This window comes from Miscanthus floridulus, chromosome 10, assembly GCF_019320115.1.
Source record: "Miscanthus floridulus cultivar M001 chromosome 10, ASM1932011v1, whole genome shotgun sequence".
NCBI lineage: Eukaryota > Viridiplantae > Streptophyta > Magnoliopsida > Poales > Poaceae > Miscanthus > Miscanthus floridulus.
In genome coordinates this window covers 104,952,644-104,971,997 of record NC_089589.1, presented here as the reverse complement: position 1 = coordinate 104,971,997, position 19,354 = coordinate 104,952,644, and the positions used below count along the sequence as shown (strand labels likewise).

General features: G+C 41.5%; 1 non-coding gene across 1 annotated transcript; it reads right to left on the bottom strand.

Annotated features, from left to right (window-relative positions):
* Positions 1-1,198: 1,198 nt before the first annotated feature.
* Positions 1,199-1,302, bottom strand: LOC136490293 (small nucleolar RNA R71). The gene has a single exon (XR_010767584.1). It is a non-coding gene; the product is annotated as a small nucleolar RNA R71 (small nucleolar RNA).
* Between the last annotated feature and the right edge of the window lie 18,052 nt (positions 1,303-19,354).

Here is a 19,354-nt window from a genome sequence, read left to right as displayed (position 1 = left end):
TTACCAATGACATCTTTATCCTCATCAGGTAAGTCTTCATAAGGTACCAAATGTACGGCTAGATAGCCGATTCAATAAGGCTATTGACTAAATAGTCGATATCCGGCGCCATGAAATGAAGATCTTTAAATCAAGGATTATCAGCTAATATTAAATGATAATGATATGAATCAAAATAACTGATGCTCTTGGATCATAGCAAATTTATGATGACTGATTAATCTAGACAAAAACAAGTACAAGACACCCAAATACAAAATCAGAAGATCTTCTTCCCAAATTTTGGTGTAAACATGCAGTTTTCTTTCATTTATTCCATCACATTCGTGCCTAGGTAATTCACCAGATTTTAGTTAATCATTTATCTAAGTCATACTATGCCTTCTCTGTGGAAATAAATACGATACTTGGTTTACTCCCAAGTGAAGTGCTACATCGATATATTCTGTACGCTTGCGGAATTAATCCAATAGTCATAAGGAATATCAACAAACATTTCTGGCGTCGTTGCCAAGGAAGACATTGGCCTAGATATTTGGTTAGTATAGTTTTAGTGATTTTTCCTTGTTTAGAGTCTGCTTGCTTTGTTTACAACAAAGTCAAGTATGGGTGGATTCAATTTGTCGGAAGATTTTTAGGATGATCCTGAGGTTCTCCTTTGAAGGGCGAGAACTAGTCTCACCCCTCCTCGGAGAAACCTCCCCCGATCCGTCCAAATCCTCCACAAACTGAGCCAGTCCATTCAGAAATCCCAAATGAACCAGTGTTTTCAGAACCTCCACCCACCAATCCTATTCATCCTGGCAGTACTGCATCAACCAGTTCTGGTGCATCTGTTAAGACAATTCACGATTATTCCTTCCCTACTATCTCCAATGTAGCCGTAGGCCCTAATATTCTTAGCGAAAAAGAAGAGTTTGTGCTTAAGCCAACACTAATAACTATGGTGCAAGCAAGCCCTTTTCATGGCAAACCTTCCGAGGATGCCAATGCCCATCTTCAGAATTTTTGGGAGATTTGCAACACAATCTCAATTAGAGGAGTCTCACAAGACGCCATTCGACTCTAACTTTTTCCCTTTTCATCGCTTGAAAAAGCGAAGCATTGGTTTTATTCCAACGCAGGAACCTTAAATACTTGGGAGAAGTGTTCTAATGACTTACTCGTCAAGTTCTTCCCCGTCGAAAAAAGAAATCTTGTTCGTAGCAAAATTTCTAACTTTAAACAGCAAGCCCGAGAATTTGTTTCGGAGGCATGGGAGCGACTCCAAGAGTACGTCTAAGCATACCCTCACCATGGAATGGAGGACTGGCTGCTCATCCAAAATTTCTATCATAGACTTTCAATGGAGTCCTGTCAACACCTTGATGCTGCCGCTGGAGGAGCATTCTTCTCCCTAAAGGTAGGGCAAGCAAAGGAGTTGATCGAGAAGATGGTAGAAAACCAAGGATGGACCGATGAACATCTCAAAGGTACATCCCATACTTATGAAGTTAATTCTTTATCTATGGAATATCTTTTGAATAAGTTAGAAAAAAGAGCAAATTGGAAAAGAGATCGTGCTGCGCTAGAATATTTTGCAACCAAGCAGCCACAGGTAAGCCTGTCGTGTGAAAAATGCGGAGGCATGAATCACACTAGTGATGCCTGCCCCAATAGAGACCTTAAATCCCTTCTCAATGATGGTGGATACAGACCACCTCCACATCAGCCTTACCAGAGATGGAATCTGCGAGTTAATCAAAGTAATTCACCCACTCATCCTTTCGATTATTTGTCTCTTAGAGATCTTGTTTTTAGTCAAACCAAAATCAATGAACAAATTCATGCTAAATTGCTTGACCATGATAGGGTCTAGGAGATATTCATGCTAGACTTGATGAATTTTCTCTAGCTTTAGGAAACCAGCTTAACTTTAATGAAAAGCTAGAAAATCAATTAGCTACTTTGATTTCAAAAATTCCACATAATGAAAAAGTTAATGCTATAACCACAAGAGGTGGAAAAACCACTCGTGATCCACCATATCCTTAAGCGACGAAGAAGAAAGTAGTAATCGAAGTCCCAGCTGAAGAAGAAGCCCCCGTTAAGCTCCAAGAAAAGGTAGGACAGTCCCCCATGAATTCTATGACATGGAGGTATTGCCATTTCTAGAGCGCAACGGAAGGGCAATGGAGGATGAACAATTCAAGAAATTTATCGAGGTAATTCAAAAATTATATATACATATACCGTTAATTGACGCTATGTAGGTCCCCACATATGCCAAATATTTAAAACATATACTCAACAAAAAGAAGCTGTTGCCTAGCGTAGAGATGGTGAAATTGACCGAGGAGTGCAGTGCAGCCATATTGAATCAGCTACCTGAAAAGAAGGACCCAAGAAATCCCACTATTTCATGCTCCATCGATGCCCAGCAATTTGATCAAGCCCTCTATGATGTTGGAGCAAGCATCAACGTCATGCCAAAGGTAGTGTATGATAATTTAAATCATAATTCATTATCCCCAGCTACAATGTGTTTGCAGCTAGCCGATCAATTAGTCCGATATCCTGCAAGAATAGCGGAGGATATTCTTGTCAAGATAAGGAGCTATTTCATACCCGTAGATTTTGTAGTGTTGGATATTAGTGCCGACACTAAAACACCACTAATCTTGGGAAGACCACTTTTGAGTACGGCAAATGCTCACATTGATGTTGGAGCTAGAGAAATTCATCTCAATATAAATGGCAAGGAAGAAATATTCCACTTCAAGCCGAGACCGGAGCAATGTTCATCGGTGGAGTTAAAGCCTCCCGACATATCTATCATGCATGGGCATGATGACGATTCCATCATTCATGGGAACAAGCCACCGTAGATCATTGGCATGGAAGGAATCCGAGGAGCTAAATCGATTTGAGTTAAGCAAAGGTATGCATCTAATCCCTATTTATTTTCACTAAGCATCATCATTTCTTGTCAAAACATGCTTAGTACCTTGCTTAAAAGGTTGACATTCATAAAGGAGGGGGATTAGGTGGCTGCCCGACCACTCTTGGCCATTGGCCGGCCCCACCTATGCCCCCTATTGGCTCCTTTCACCTCCATTCACTCCTCCATGCACATGAAGAGCAAGGCCAAAGCAAAGAATATGATGGCCACTTTGTTCTCTACCCTCTACACACCTTGCCCTTGCCTCCAACATTTCAAATCCATTCACTCACCTCTTGGCCTTTTCCTTTCACTCATTCACTTGGTGGCACACTTGTGAGGGCATCTAGGAGGGAATCCATGCAAGGGGTGGCAGAATTGTCACCATGAGGGGCCGACCGGCGCCCTACTCTAGTGCCTTTGGCACTTTGCTTTCGTCTCCACTCACTTATGTCCTTGTGAAGCTCACACACAGACCACCAGCACTTTCACTTCCAAGACTGAAGTTCCACTCCTCCTCTCTCCTTCGTACTCCACACCATGAGCATCTTTGCTTAAATAACTAAGCAAATGAATTATTAGGGAGAGGAGAAACATCGTAGTGGTGATCCACTCATCACACAAGGGAGTAGTTCATTTGTTTTACTAATCCTTAACCCCTCTCTTGTCTCTAGCTTGCTCTTGCTTGTAGGATCATGAAGAAATTCAAAGGTGCCTTGGGCATTGGAAGTAGCAAGAAGAAGGCCAACAAGCACATTCAGTTCCCGTCGGATGACAACTCTATGGCGGGAAGCCAAAGCAACCATGGCAGCGATGCCATGTCCATCGACCAAGCAAGCCAAGAGAGTGGAGAAGCAACAATTCACATTCTAACAAGTGATGAGCAAATGATCTTGGTGGATGATCGCGAGAGGCAAGCTTTCTGAATCATCAAAGACCGAACATTTCATCACACCTGCGCCTATGACCACGACTTCTTCAATCACACAGGTATGATCACCGAATTCCAAGTTATTTTCCGTGCAATAGGATGGGAAAATTTTTGGCGGGTAAATGAAGATGAGTGAGGGAACTCACATAAAATTTTTATGCACGCTCACTAGAACCGCTACGCATGTCACATTTAGATTTTTTGGTGAGCAATATACCTACACTTGGAAACAATTTAGTGTCTTGTTAGGCTTTAATAAAAATTGCAATCATAATTTGGTTAGAGCCATAGAAGGATTTGATCGAGTAGACTTTTGGAAAGAAATTAGTGACAAAGATAGCTCTACTCAACCTAGGACTATTGAAATTCATAATCCCACTTTGCATTTCATGCACCGATGGCTTGCTATGACATTGTTTCCTAGCAATGATCTTCGTACCGTTAGAGTTGATGAAATGAAAATCATGTATGCCATGCTAAATAAAACTCGTATTTCTCCTATCATTGGCATGATAGATTATTGGCTAGGAACTTTTCAAAGTGATGAATATGTGGAGTGCACCTCCTTAATCACTAGACTTGCAAGAAACATGGGATTGCTTGATAGGGCTTTAATTAATTACTACCCACTGATAGAGTCTATCTTGATTATGATCACTTTTTCCAAGCACACATGCTAAAAATAGATCAAGAGGATGATTCTTATGTCATGACTTATCGTGGGTGTGTCAATGAAATTCTTTTGCCCAACATGGAATATTGGCTAAGTAATGTTGACCGACTAACCATCCCATTGGAAACAATAGAAGCATACAACCATAGGATTGCAAGTGAAATGCAGGTGACAAGGAGGATGACAAGAAGACAAGTTGCTGCCTCTCAAGCTACCGCACAAGCTCAGGCTGAACAAAATGTTCAAGACGCTCTCAACCGGGGCATGGAGCACCCATCTCAGTGGGGTGGTTGGGCTGCCCTGCCTAGTTCATAGGAGGCGGGAGGATCTCACTGGGATTAGCAGCACTGGCAGCAGGTGCCAGAAGGGGTCTCTCCCTAGGACCAGCCACAGCATGGCGGATCACAGCTGCACTCAGCAGGAGGCTCTAGTGGCTTCCTACATTTGGAGAAGGCCCTTCTCGTTTTGCAGATCGCAGAGATATGGAGTTGTCCACTTCAGAGGGATATCCCCCTCCTATCATGTAGGATGTCACTCCACTCCAGCCATTCCTGGAGATTGGGAGCGTGATGTAGGCTTCCTACAACACTAGATGGAGGGAATCCACCTCGACACCACCGCGCTTTGCCATGACTTTCATGCACATGTGCAGAACTTTCAGCAGTACCAGCAGGAGACCAAAGGAGAGCTAGTGGCCATGCATGCGCTAGCTGAAGAGAACGACCACCATTGGGATGATGTCTATCATCGCATGGGGTGGAGATGCAACTGATCCCATGATAGAAGCAAGCTTGGGGGAGGAGCCCCGCCAAGGTAAGTATTATATGCCCCTACTTAGTAGTATTTATATTTCTTGCATCTCTAATTTCGTTAGCATCTAAAAAAATGTTGCTATGCTTTGTAAATAAATAAATTAAGCTAGTAATCCATGGTTATGCTTTATGCTTTTAATTTCAAATAAAAACACTCTCACTACTGCCTAATAAAAAGGAGACAACTGCAGGACCCAAATAAATGTTGCTCTATTAGTTTCTGCACCACTCTCATTTTTACAACCACCGATGTTTGGCATTGTTAGTATATTTTTTCTCTTACCATGAACTTGAGTCCTTTGGGTTGCAAGTGCTAGAATTAAGTTTGAGTGGTAGAACATCATGATTAGCAAAGAATGGAGCAAGTTTTTATCCTGCCATGAGCAAAGTTTATCACTGGAGAATTTATTTGTGAAAACATAAAAACTTGCTTAAATCTTTTGTGGCAAGAAACACCTACCAGAGCCATATATGTTTAGCACTTTAGAAAACTTCCACACATGCTACTTGCCTTAGTAGTGAGCCTAGTCAAGCCTTGTTGATTTGCTACTCTTACACTGAGAGTATGCACCCACATGCTTTCCACTCCAAATATTTACTCCATGGCAAAAGTTTGTTCCTCATTGAAATATCTCTCAAAAGGGAGCATGGCTATCTCTAAAAAAAGAGAGAGAAAAGAATAAAAAGATTTGTGTTTCACATGTCGAAAAAAAGAGATGGAAAAGAGAAGTAGCCATGCCTCCAACAAGAAAAGAGGATGCCATGAAAGGAGTAAATTCCACATATACCACCCACATGCACTCTCTTGGTTTAAGTTTATGACTTGTTGCTCCTTTTATCCAAGTGTTTGACTTAGCAATAAATACTATGCGATGTATGCCTTCATGTTTTCCTTGACCACAACTCAACATAAGCTTTAGTGATAGGGATGAAGGCAACACTTAAGCCTTTGGTGAGGAGCATACACACTTATGAGAGATTGAGTGTGCCACAGAAAGAACTAGAGCTTGAGATTTTTCTTGCCAAAATTTATAAAAGCCTCTAGATGATATTTCTAGGCAAAATAGATAAGGAGAAAAGACCCCCTTTCTAGTTGATTTGTGTTCAAACCTCAGACAAGGTGAAGGCCAAAAGCCCCATGGAGACAAAGGTAATATGGGTAAGAGTTCCTATATTAACATTTCCAATTCAAAGGTTGGTATGTTTATGAGAAGAAATGTAGGAATTAGTAAGCAACTGACATTTTCATGCTAAGTCCCCATCTTTACTCAGGGATGAGCAAAAGGCAAGCTTGGGGGAGCTTGTTGATGGTCACTAAACACCTGTTTTAGCCATCAACAATTCATACATTTCAAGGGAATATCAACATAAAATGGAAAGATTTGGTTTATTATTAATGGAATTCCACTTGTACATGAAGTCTATTTGAATGCAGGAAAAATAGTGAAAATGGAGCAAAACATGTGACATGGAGGCAAATGGACATGGACATGGCAGGGGCCTTTGGGCCCATAGTGCCACGCTGGTCGGTGGCCATGTGGCGCCGCCCGATGCCACCCTATCCCTATCCACATCATCGATATGTGGGACAGCTCCTACACTACCTCACAAATGTCGGTTTCATGTCGGTTCAAGCAGTGGACAAGATTCATTCGCCATGGATCCATGGGCCCATTGTCATCCACTTGAGAGCCATCAACCAACCTTGCAATTGCCTTCAAGACCAAATCTTCACATGTGCTATAGTGGCAATTGACTTTGGTAGCAAACCATGACCCTACGATGCAATGGCGGTGCATTAGAGGGCCGGTCTATGCCCTCACTAGGCCACCCGATGCCCAAGGCACCTCCACCACCTCTCTGCTACCTACAAATACGCCCCTTGCTCCTTAGTGCTATAAATAGAGGTGTTTCCCAGAGTTGTAAAGTGTCCCAAGTAGAATCATTCTCTCTACTCCTAAGTTTTGGTTAGTAGTGAGAGTGATAGTGAAGAAGTAAAGAGCTAGGATCTTGGAGAAGTCTTCTGGAGTCTCTCTGTAAGCTCTTGTAAGCTACTTTTGCTTTCTATTTATATTTCCTTTAGTACCTGTCTTTATTTTTAGCATTATTTTCTTGCAATTAGAGTAAAGTAGTGTTGTGAATATTTTGATCATTTCTTGTTTAGTTAGTGAGTTTCCGATATACGAGATACTTGTCACTAGTTGGTGATCTGATCTTAGCGCAGTTAGAGTAGTATCACTTAGTGTAAGCATGGTGCTTAGACTATAGGGTACCTTGGGTTGTGGCTAGTTCTCTGGATAGATTGTGGTAGGTGGCAGGTGGTGACAGCCCTGTCCATCCTCTGTATTCCACCACGTTGGACTTAGTTATTAAATTATAGGGATCGTGGTGCTTTGTGCCTAATCAACCTTAGGGTGAGTTTAGGGTAGGTACGCCCCGAAGTATATTCATTGCTTATCTTGCTAGACAATTGATAGGTTGAATTAATTAAGATAGTACTTAATTTATCTTCACCCACTTAGTGACCATTATTGTGTTTCTTTTGCTTTATTAGTTTAGTTAGTGTAGTTTTCTTTCATTTATTCCATCACATTCGTGCCTAGGTAATTCACTAGAATTTAGTTAATCATTTATCTCAGTCATACTATGCCTTCTCTGTGGAAATAAATACGATACTTGGTTTACTCCCAAGTGAAGTGCTACATCAATATATTCTATGCACTTGCAGAATTAGTCCAATAGTCATAAGATATATAAATAGGCGGCAGGTAGTGACAACGCTATCTGTCGCTTGTAATCCCCCACATTTGGGTATTCATGTAGGAGTTCATAAAGTCCCCCTGGCTTGTTGGTAGACCAGTGCCCAGAGATCTCCCCATCCATCTTACACTTAGGTCTAGCTCTAACCATGTAATTTGTATGATCATCAACTATTCTTTGAATGGCTATATTAGAACAAGCCTGCTCCACTTAGGAACATTCTTTTATTCTTTGTTTCTATTTTATCCTTGAGGTTCTCCCAAGTGTGTGTCCACTATCCTGAATATACCATGTTTACCCCTGTCATAACTTTGGTTTAGTATACAAGCTTGTAATCTTGTTCATATCCATGCTAGAATCTTTACACCGTGCCTTTCTTTGGGAAAATATAAATAACGATACCCTGAATACTTTTGGGTGAAATGCTACAACGATAGATCCGTGTACTTGCGGATATTGTTTCTGTAATCGTTAAGAACTATCGTGTTGGTGTTTCTTGGTGGCGTCGCTAAGGTTTATTAAATCTTAGTGATGGTGCTAAGAAATACCAACAAGCATTTCTAGCGCCATTGCCAGGGATGGATTATATCTCCATACTTGGTAGTGACGCTAAGAAATGCCAACACATGTCATATGCTACCACTAGATCATTTTATACATACAAGCAATAGTGGTACCATACAAGCATCAAATCCATTTGATTTTCATGAATGAGCCTATAAAACATGAGGAATGACTAGATGCACTAAACAAGTGCTTAGCCATGGATGAATGACATGTCAATCAATTTTACCTTGCTTTGCTCGAAGGAGAGGCATATCACATAATGGGGGTGCATCAACACATATTTGAGAAGTCAAATATGTTCAATTCATTCCTTAGCTTGCAAAACCTCTTCTCATCAAGTGGCTTGATGAAAATATTGGCAAGTTGATCATCGGTGCCCACACTCTTAAAATAAATGTCCCCTTTTTGTTGATGATATCTTATGAAATAATGGCAGACATCTATGTGCTTTGTTCTTGAATGTTGAAACTGGTTGTTGGTGAGCTTCACGACACTTTCATTGTCACATAGCAATGGCACTTGTTTGAACTTGATTCCAAAATCATTCAAGGTGGCATTCATCCAAAGTAATTGAGCACAACAACTACTGGCCAAAATGTACTCCGCTTCGGCGGTTGAAAGTGCTACACTATTTTGCTTCTTTGATGACCAAGACACAAGTGATCTTCCCAATAATTGACATGTGCCCGATGTGCTCTTTCTCTCAACTTTATATCCCGCATAATCAGAATCCGAATAACCAATCAACTCAAAGTTTGCTCCTTTGGGATACCACAATCCAATATTTTGTGTATGCTTCAAGTACCTCAATATTTTTTTTGTTGCCTTCAAATGACTTTCTCTTGGTGAGGCTTGAAATCTAGCATACATGCATACACTATATATCACATCCGGCCTTGATGCGGTCACATAGAGTAGGCTTCCAATCATAGACCGATACAACTTTTGATCCACCATGTTGCCACTAGCATCACTATCCAACTTTCCATTTGTCCCCATAGGTGTACTGATAGCCTTTGCATCATCCATTCCAAACTTCTTGAGCATGTCTTTGATGTACTTGCCTTGACTCACAAATGTACCATTCTTCATTTGCTTGATTTGAAGACTAAGGAAGTAACTAAGCTCTCCAATCATGGACATTTCAAACTCATTAGCCATCATGTTTCCAAACTCTTCACAAAATCTTGATTGGTGAACAAAAAATAATGTCATCAACATAGATTTGCAACACAAACAAATCATTCCCTATCTTCTTCGTGAAGAGAGTGGTGTCAACCTTGCCCATCTTGAATCCCTTAGAGAGTAGGAAATCCCTCAACCTCTCATACCATGCTCTAGGTGCTTGATTCAAGCCATATAATGACTTCTTCAACTTGTACACATGGTTGGGTTTCTTGTCATCTTCAAAATCAGGTGGTTGCTTAACATAAATTTCATCATTGATGTAGCCATTGAGAAATGCACTCTTCACATCCATTTGATATAGCTTGATGTTATGGGCACAAGCTTGGGCTAACAAGATCCTAATTGCTTCCAATCTTGTAACCGGAGCATATGTTTCTCTAAAGTCAAGACCTTCAACTTGTGTATAGCCTTGTGCTACCAATCTTGCTTTGTTCCTTACTACTATCCCATCTTGATCTTTCTTATTCTAAAAGATCCATTTGGTTCCAATCACATTATGATCCTTAGGCCTCTCAACTAACTCTCATACTTGATTTCTTATGAAGTTGGTTAGCTCTTCATGCATAGCATTGACCCAATCAACATCCTTCAAAGCTTCATCTATCTTCCTCGGTTCAATGGATGACACAAATGAGAAATGCTCACAAAATTATACCAATCTTGATCTAGTTTGCACACCTCTGGAAATATCTCCAATTATAGAGTCTAATGGATGATCTCTTGCAACATTTGTTGGTTGGAGCACTTGAACTTGATTACTTGCACTTGGTTGGTCATTTGGTTGAGATGATGCACTAGCCACTTGTTGTAGATCTTGCACTCAAGCACCACTTGTACTAGCTTGATTTTGATCATGAGAACCACTAGCTTGTACATTTGAGTTAGAGAGCACTTGATATTTGTCATCTTCAACTTCTATCACCTCTCTAGGCCTTATATCACCAATATCCATCTTCTTCATTGCATTGGTTAATTGAGTGCCTCTCACATCATCTAGATTCTCATCTTCCTCTTGGGAACCCTTGGTTTCATCAAATTCAACATCATGAACCTCCTCAAGAGTACCACTATACAAGTTCCAAACTCTATAAGCCTCGCTAGTAGTGGAGTAACCAAACAAGAAGCCTTCATCACACTTCTTCTCAAATTTGCTCAATCTAGTGACTTTCTTCAATATGTAGCATTTGCAACCAAAAACCCGAAAATATGCAATATTGGGCTTTCTACCATTCAAGAGCCCATATGGTGTCTTCTCCAACATTGGGTGACAATAGAGGCAGTTGCTACAATAGCAAGCCGTGTTGATTGCTTCGGCCCAAAATGAATGACTAACATTATATTCACTCAATATTGATCTTGCTATGTCAATCAAAGTTCTATTCTTCCTCTCAACAAGGCCATTTGATTGTGGAGTGTACTTGGCCGAGAATTGATGCCTAATTAAAAACTCATCACACAAATCATCAATTCTAGTATTCTTGAATTCACTACCATTGTCACTTCTTACTTTCTTGATGGTTGTTTCAAACTCATTGTGTATTCTTTTGACGAATGTCTTGAATGTATCAAACACATCACTCTTATCAACAAGAAAGAAGCGCCATGTGTATCTAGTGAAATCATCCACTATTACAAATCCATATTTGTTTCCACCAATGCTAGTATATGTTGTTGGCCCAAACAAATCCATATGCAACAACTTAAATGCTTGAGATTTCCCGCTTGGCAAGAGCTACATAATCTATCCTTCTCAAACACCACATCCTTTAAGCCCTTAACCAAGTCATGCTGAATCAATTTATTCAATTGTTTTATTCCAACATGACCAAGCCTTCTATGCCATAACCAACCCTTGCTAGACTTAGTGAATAAACATGTTGACAATTGAGCTTCACTAGCATTGAAATCAACCAAGTATAGATTCTCATATCTAAAACCTTTGAATATCAAGTTAGAGCCATCTACACTTATGATCTCTACATCATCCACACCAAATATGCACTTGAGACCAAGATCACAAAGTTGTGCTACTGATAAAAGGTTGAAGTTCAAGCTCTCTACTAGTAACACATTGGATATGCTCAAGTCATTGGATATTGCAATCTTACCAAGCCCTTTGACTTTGCCTTTGCCATTATCACCAAATGTTATACTTTCAACCCCATTGCTATCATTTGTGTTGATTGAATTGAACATTCTTAAATCACCGGTCATGTGTTGTGTGCACCCACTATCAAGCACCTAATGCCTTCCTCCGGCTTTGTAATTGACCTACAAAAGAAGATCAATTCTTTTTAGGTACCCAAACTTGCTTGGGTCCTTAAAGGTTAGTGACTACGGTCTTTGGCACCCAATTGGCTTTCTTCTTTGAGCCCACAATTGGTGTACCAATGAACATAGCATGCACACCATTCACACCCTTGGTAAGCAAATAACAGGTATCAAACTTAATTAAGGATACATTAGTTGGTTTGCTCTTGTTCTTGCAATATTGCTCTAGGTGCCCAACTTATTTGCATCTATTGCAAAACTGACCATTGTTCTTCACAAAACTAGTCCTGTAAGGAGTAAAGGCCGCCTTGCCATTCTTGGGGGTATAGCCTAATCTCTCTTTGTTAAGAGAAAACCTTTGGCTACCCAAGCACTTTAGCAAGCAGGCCTCACCACCATAGGCATTGCCTAAGGCGTGAGTGAGCTCATTTACCTCCTTGAGGATCTCATTTTCCACCTTTAGTGTGGAGTCACAAGTGACAACCTCACTAGGTGAAGTAGAAGTGGATGTGCTACAAGAAGGGTTAGTGGAGGCAACAATGATTGGCTCAAAGAAAGATTCATCAATTAAATCACAAGTAGAGCCTACGTCACATGTTACAACAATCTCCTTCTTGAGTGAGCCTTTTCAAGCTTAGAGTGAGCTTTGCTAAGCTTCTCATGGGCATTCACTAGCCTCTCATGAGTAGCATTGAGCTCATCAAATGATTGCTTAAGAGATTTTACATTCTTGAGTAATTCTTTGCACTCCTTTCTCTTCATCTCAAAACAAGTATGAACTTGTTCCAACATGTCCATGAGCTCCTCTTTTGAGTACTCATCGTCATCATCACTCTCACAATCACTACCATCACTTTCATCATATTTTACCTTGGTGGGCTTTGCCATGAAGAATTGATGGAGTGTCAAAGAGAGAAGGCTTGTTGTTTATGGCGATGCTTACAAGTGCCTTCTTCTTGGATGTCTTCTTATCATCATCACTTGAATCATCATTATCCGAACAAGCATCACTATCCTAGGTAACCACACATCTGCCACCCTTCTTCTTCTTTTGGAAGGCCATCTTCTTCTCTTTCTTCTCTTTATTTTCCTTCTTCTCCTTCTTCTTCTCATCCTCATCATTGTCACTATTGTAGGGACAATTCGCTATAACATGATCCTTGCTATTTGTGCTTGTAGCATCTTCTCACATAATCTTTGCTCTTGTTGCTATCTCTTCTCTTTCTTGCACCATAGCCCTTGTTCTTCATAAATTTGCCAAACTTGCGCACAAAGAGAGACATGGCTTCCATCATCAATGTCACTAGCATCTTCATCTTCACTTGGTTCTTCTTTCTTTGCTTTACCCTTGCTCTTTGATGATGTACTAGCCTTGAATGCTACACTCTTCTTCTAATTATCCTCATCCTTCTTCTCATCTTGATCAACCCCCTCCCTTTCCACACAGTATGTCTCTTGTGTCATGACATCACCTAGTACTTGGTTAGGGGTTAGGTCCTTCAATCCTCCTCTTATGCTGATCAATCTCAATGTCTTAAATCTTGGAGGTAAGTACATCAAGAACCGATGAGAGACATCATCATTATTTATCTTCTCACCCAAAGCCTTTAAGTCATTGACAATTACTTGCAATCTATGGAACATCTCCAAAATGCTTTCATCATCTTTCATCTTGAAGCTTGTCAACTTGTCCTTGAGAATGTACAACTTGCCACTCTTCACCGCTGGTGTGCCCTCATATGTTTCTTCTAATCTCTTCCACACTTCACTAGCTCTTTCATAATCCTTGATTTGATCAAACACCTTTGAATCAATGGCATTGTAGATGGTGTTGAGAGCCATTGTATTGCATTTCTTGTTTGCCTTGTCATTGTTGGTGAGATTGGTGGGATCAAGAATCACATAGTCACTTTCTATCAATCCCACACTTGATCGTTGATTTAACCAAGGTACATCTTCATCTTTCTCTTCCAAAAGTCATAGCATGTACCATCAAAGAACGGTGGTTTGCCCCCCATATGGCTAAACACAACTTGATCCACCTTTTGACACCGAAGGTTGTTAAGCCTTGCTTAAACAGTGACCACGGCTCTGATACCACTTAAAAGGTCTTAAATGGCTAGAGGGGGATGAATAGCCTATAAAAATCTTTACAAATTCACTAGAGCAAAATGATTAGTACAACAAATGGTGATAGCAAGTTTTGCTCTAGCTCTACCAAGTGATGCAAGCCACCTATACCACAATTCTAGTTGCTATGATCTCTAAGCACACACAAAGCTAGGTCACTACTCTCTAAGCTAGTGAGCTCTCAAAGACTAACTAAAGAGCCTCACTAACCCAACTAACAAGCTCTCAAAGACTAGCTACACTAAAGAGCTTGACTAGGTAAGAATGTAAACAAAGTAAATGCTATAGAGTGAGTGGGATGAATTTACCACCATGGCAAGTGTGATGAACCAATCACAATATGAATACCCAATCAATAATCGGGAGAATTCCAATTACAATGGACACAAGATTTTTCTCCCGAGGTTCACGTGCTTGCCGACACGCTAGTCCCCGTTGTGTCGACCAACACTTGGTGGATCGGCGGCTAATAGGTGTTTCACAAACCTAGCCCAACACTTAGGCGCCGCAAAAACCTACCCACAAGTGAGGTAACTCAATGACACGAGTAATCCACTAGAGTTACCTTTCGGCTCTCCACCGGGGAAGGTACAAGACCCCTCACAATCACCGGGAGATGGCCTCGAACAATCACCAACTCGTGCCAATGCTCCTCCACTGCTCCAAGCCATCTAGGTGGCGGCAGCCATCAAGAGTAACAAGAAATCCACAGCCACAACAATCCCCAAGTGCCACTAGAAGCAATCACTCAAGCAAATGCACTAGGAATCACTCCCAATCTCACTATGATGATAAATCAATAATGGAGATGAGTGGGAGATGTTTGCTTTAGCTCACAAGGATGTATCACTGATGAAAATGTGCAAGAGAGTGAGCTAGAGCCGGCCAACATTTATATATAGAGCCCCCTTGGCTCAAAGAGCCGTTAGTCACATAAGTGACCGTCGGACATGGCTGCGCGGAGCCATCGGACCGTCCGATGCAGGGTCCGACATCCTGCCGCGGCCACTCCTGTGTTGCCATGCATCCCATTCAAACGAATCGACCATTGCTGCCAACGAATGCATCACCGGACACAACAACAGACGCACCGTCGGACTCAACATAGTGTAGGCCCGACGCCTGCCAAAACTATGCAGAGAGGGTCCAGAACGGCGAAAATCGTCGGATGTCGGTGAGAGTCCGACGCCGCCATGTGTCGTGCCTACGCCAACCTCGCCCTCACACGTGCGAAGGAACAGTGCGCACAGTCAGTCCAACGCCACTGATCACCAGGGTCTGACGCCACCTCCTTTCTACCCGCTCGCAAGGGTTAGCCATCAGACCGAGCTAGGCAGGGTTCGACGCCTTGGGAAACAGGGTCCGACGCCCCTGTTTCAACTTGATTGAAGCGCAATCACCACACCCTTGCTTCTAAGTTTCTAATCACTAAGTCTATAACTCATGTGCCCATGTGTTAGCATTTTTTCAAGCAGTTTTCAAGGGTTAATTGTTAGCACACTAGGTCCCTAATGCATATGCAAGAATCATGTCACCTAGTGGCACTCGATAATCGCTTAGCCAAATATTCCCCCTCTTTATAGTACAGCTATCGATCCTAAATACACTCACACCCTCTATGGTGTCTTGAGTGCCAAAATAAAAACCTATTTGGTACCTTTGCCTTGGTCTCCTTGGTTTTTTGTTTTTGTTTTTCTTCTTTTTCAAGTTGGAGCACTTGATCATTTCTCTTGGTCATCATCATCACCTTGACCATCATCTAGCTCCATCACTTGGCTTTGGACCATCCTCTCTTGTCTACTCACTTAATTCAAGGATTAGTTCATAGGTTTCATCAATTATCCAAAACCAAACTAGGGCTTTCAAAGTGAAGAGTGATATAGAAGACTGGTTCTATCATATGATGAGTCAGGGTAACAAGATGGGCACACACTGGCAATCCTCACCCTCTGGTGCCTCTGGAAGCAAAGAAATACAGTGACCTTTGGAGACTCAAGGATGACAGCACAGGCACTATTCTCCAAGATAAAGGACACGGTGCTCCACCTGGTCCTTCTCGAGGGGGGGGATACTTAGCCCTCTAATAGTAGCCCAACCCTAAATCCCTTACGGTGTGTTTTGTTTATGGAATCACCCCATACTTCATGGGGTGATACATCGTGAGTTCATCTTATGAATTTTTTGTGGAATCAATATGTTCCTCATGTATATACTAATTATTAGCTTGTAAGGAATGATGTGGTGACGAATCAACTCATTCAATTCCACCAACCAAATAAAAAATATAGCAAGTAAGAAAAGTATGGACCAGCTCATTCCTCGAACCAAACACCAGTAAGTAATCAGCTGTATAATTAGGCTACGCAGCCCTCCTCTTCGACAAGCCGCGTTCCTCGCAGCATGTAACCTAGACGCTGCATCCTGCTTCATCTACTTATTAATATATATATCTGCTTCATCCGAACACTAGTAAGAAGAGTCACATGACACACGGGTGGTGAAGCTTGGGAGAGAAAAGCTCCGTCGGCCACGGTTCTCCGAGGCCATCCTCTGTTTTTTTTTATACATCCTCTGGTTTGATGGCATAACGCCATTGGTGTTTCCCACCACGCGAGGTCAAGTGACTCCATATTGGACAGGAGGCTCCAGAGTGGGCTTTCTCTAAATCAGCAGCGCAACATATGCTACTACTTTTTTTTCTTTTTTTATTTTATAAATTTGATCAAACTCAAAATTGTTTAACTTGTATTATGCTAGAACTATATCCTTTTCAGGACGGATGAAGTACAGTGCGTGGATTTAGAAGCATGTCTCTAATTAATGAGGAGACGCGTAAGTGGACTGACCGATTCCAAGTCAACCGAGAAAAAAAAATATTAGGTTTTCAGCTTGTTAGCTGGTTGGTTTCTGGGCTGATTTGGGCTGGCTGATGCTAGTTTATTATGAGAGAAAAATACTGTTGGTTGACTGATTTAGGCTGGCTGAAACCAACAAGCGAACAGGCCGTTTGTCGTGTTCCATCCGCTTCCCACCCATCTGGACGACGCTCATTGCTGCGCTGTGCGGTAAGTATGTTTTAGCGCCTTTTGCTGCTTTCAATCAATCACCTATCTCTTGGTCTCGTACCCTCGGTGTTTCGAGAAATCTATCTAACTGTGCCAAATGAAAAATGTACTCCCTCCATCCCAAATTGTAAGTCATTTCAAGAATCTTGGAGAGTCAAACTTTTTCAAGTTTGACTAAAATTATAGAGAGAAACACAAAGATTGATGACATCAAATAGGTATAATATGAAAATATAACTAATGAAGAATCTAATGATACTTACTTGGTATGATAAATATTATTATTTTATTATATAAATTTGGTCAAACTTGAAAAACTTTGACTCTCCAAGATTTTTGGAATGACTTACAATTTAGGATGGAGGGAGTACCTAAATATACCTGTGCATAATCTCCTTTCTTTAGACCATGGCCGTGGTAGTGGCTAGTGACCACAGCTGCATGTCACCCCCCGATGCAGGGAAACTCCGACTCCTTTCCCTTTTCCTCCTTTTCCTACACACGCGCTCACGACCAGTGCTGCACCTCTGCAGCCTGCCTACTAGGCGATTTTCAACCGGCCTGGTTTAGTTTCTCCCTCTAAAGTTTAAAATTTAATCCTTATCACATCGTATATTTGACACATACACGGTGTATTAAATATAGACTAAAAAATAACTAATTGCACATATTACGACTACTTTACGAGATAAATTTTTTAAGCCTAATTAGTCCATGATTTGACATTGTGGTGCTAATGATCGATTAATTAGGCTTAATAAATTCGTTTCGTGAATTACTGAGAACTTGTGTAATTTATTTTATTATTATTATCCGAACACTCGCATGTGACACTCGCACGTGACAGCTGACTTGACACCCTGAAACTTTAGCCCCTGGATTTAAACACCACCTGAGTGGATGATACTGCTGACAAGGTGTCACTCCCCATCGACATGGGCTTGTTCGGTCAATGCTAAATTTTAGGGGATTAAATTCCCTACGAGTCAAAATCTTTCTCAATCTCCTTCGATTATTCCAATTGAGGTCTTGTTTGGATGTAGTGATCCGCATCGATCCACGTATGTTGGGGTGGATTGGAGTGGAGCTTGAACTAATGTCCACCTTAATTTACCCAAATACATGTGGATTGAGATGGATACGATAACATTCAAACGAGGCCTGAGGATTAACTTAAGAAGCTCCAAGTGGGAAGAGAAGTCGTCCTTGTGCCTGTCCTGGAGTATCCTAGAGTGGACCCCATACTCTCCAATCTGCGATTCACGCCACTACCAATTCACCAAAGCATACATGAACACAAATGGAAAAAAAAAATTGTTAAAATTTTCCTTGTAAATATTAATTGCAAATTCTGCCAGTAACTCTCATTGTGCTCGCCCTTTCTCTTTCTGTCAATCTCTTACTTATTGTCAAGTTTTCATCGTGCTTTATAATAATTTCTAAATGAAGCAACCAATTAGGCAATTACCATGGCCACTGCAAAGATTGTAGTTCCCCATGCAGCCGAGCACAAGCAGCGTCAAGCACCTTGGGAACCTGATCCTGGAGATCGTGATTTCTGTGGACCGTGAGCAGGCACGGTTTGCCCTCCTTTCTTTTCGGTGAAAATTTTGGGGGCAGGGACAAGAGAGTGCGAGCCGATCCTGTGGGAAGAGAAGGCGCCCGGCGTTTGCTGTGTAGATCCAGATGCGGCGGAGCGCCGATGCGGTGAGGTGGAGAGATAAGAGAGACCAGAGACGGGAGTAAAAGAGAGAGTTAGAGAGACGGTGAATAGATAACCGACCGAGGCGCAATTGTATGTGGTAATGGCTGAGGCAGCTGCCTTAGCTCTAGCCGCTGCCCTTAATGAAGCCCTCCAATTCAACAGTACGACGTTCTTATCAGATTGCCAGCAGATGGTGGACTTCCTTTATCAAAATGATCACACTCACCATCCAGAGTGGTGGATGAAGCTCTTCACTCAGCAGTTCATCAATTGCTCTACTCGGCGTCATTCTCAGATCTTCAAGATTCCTAGAAACCTTAACTCAACTGCTG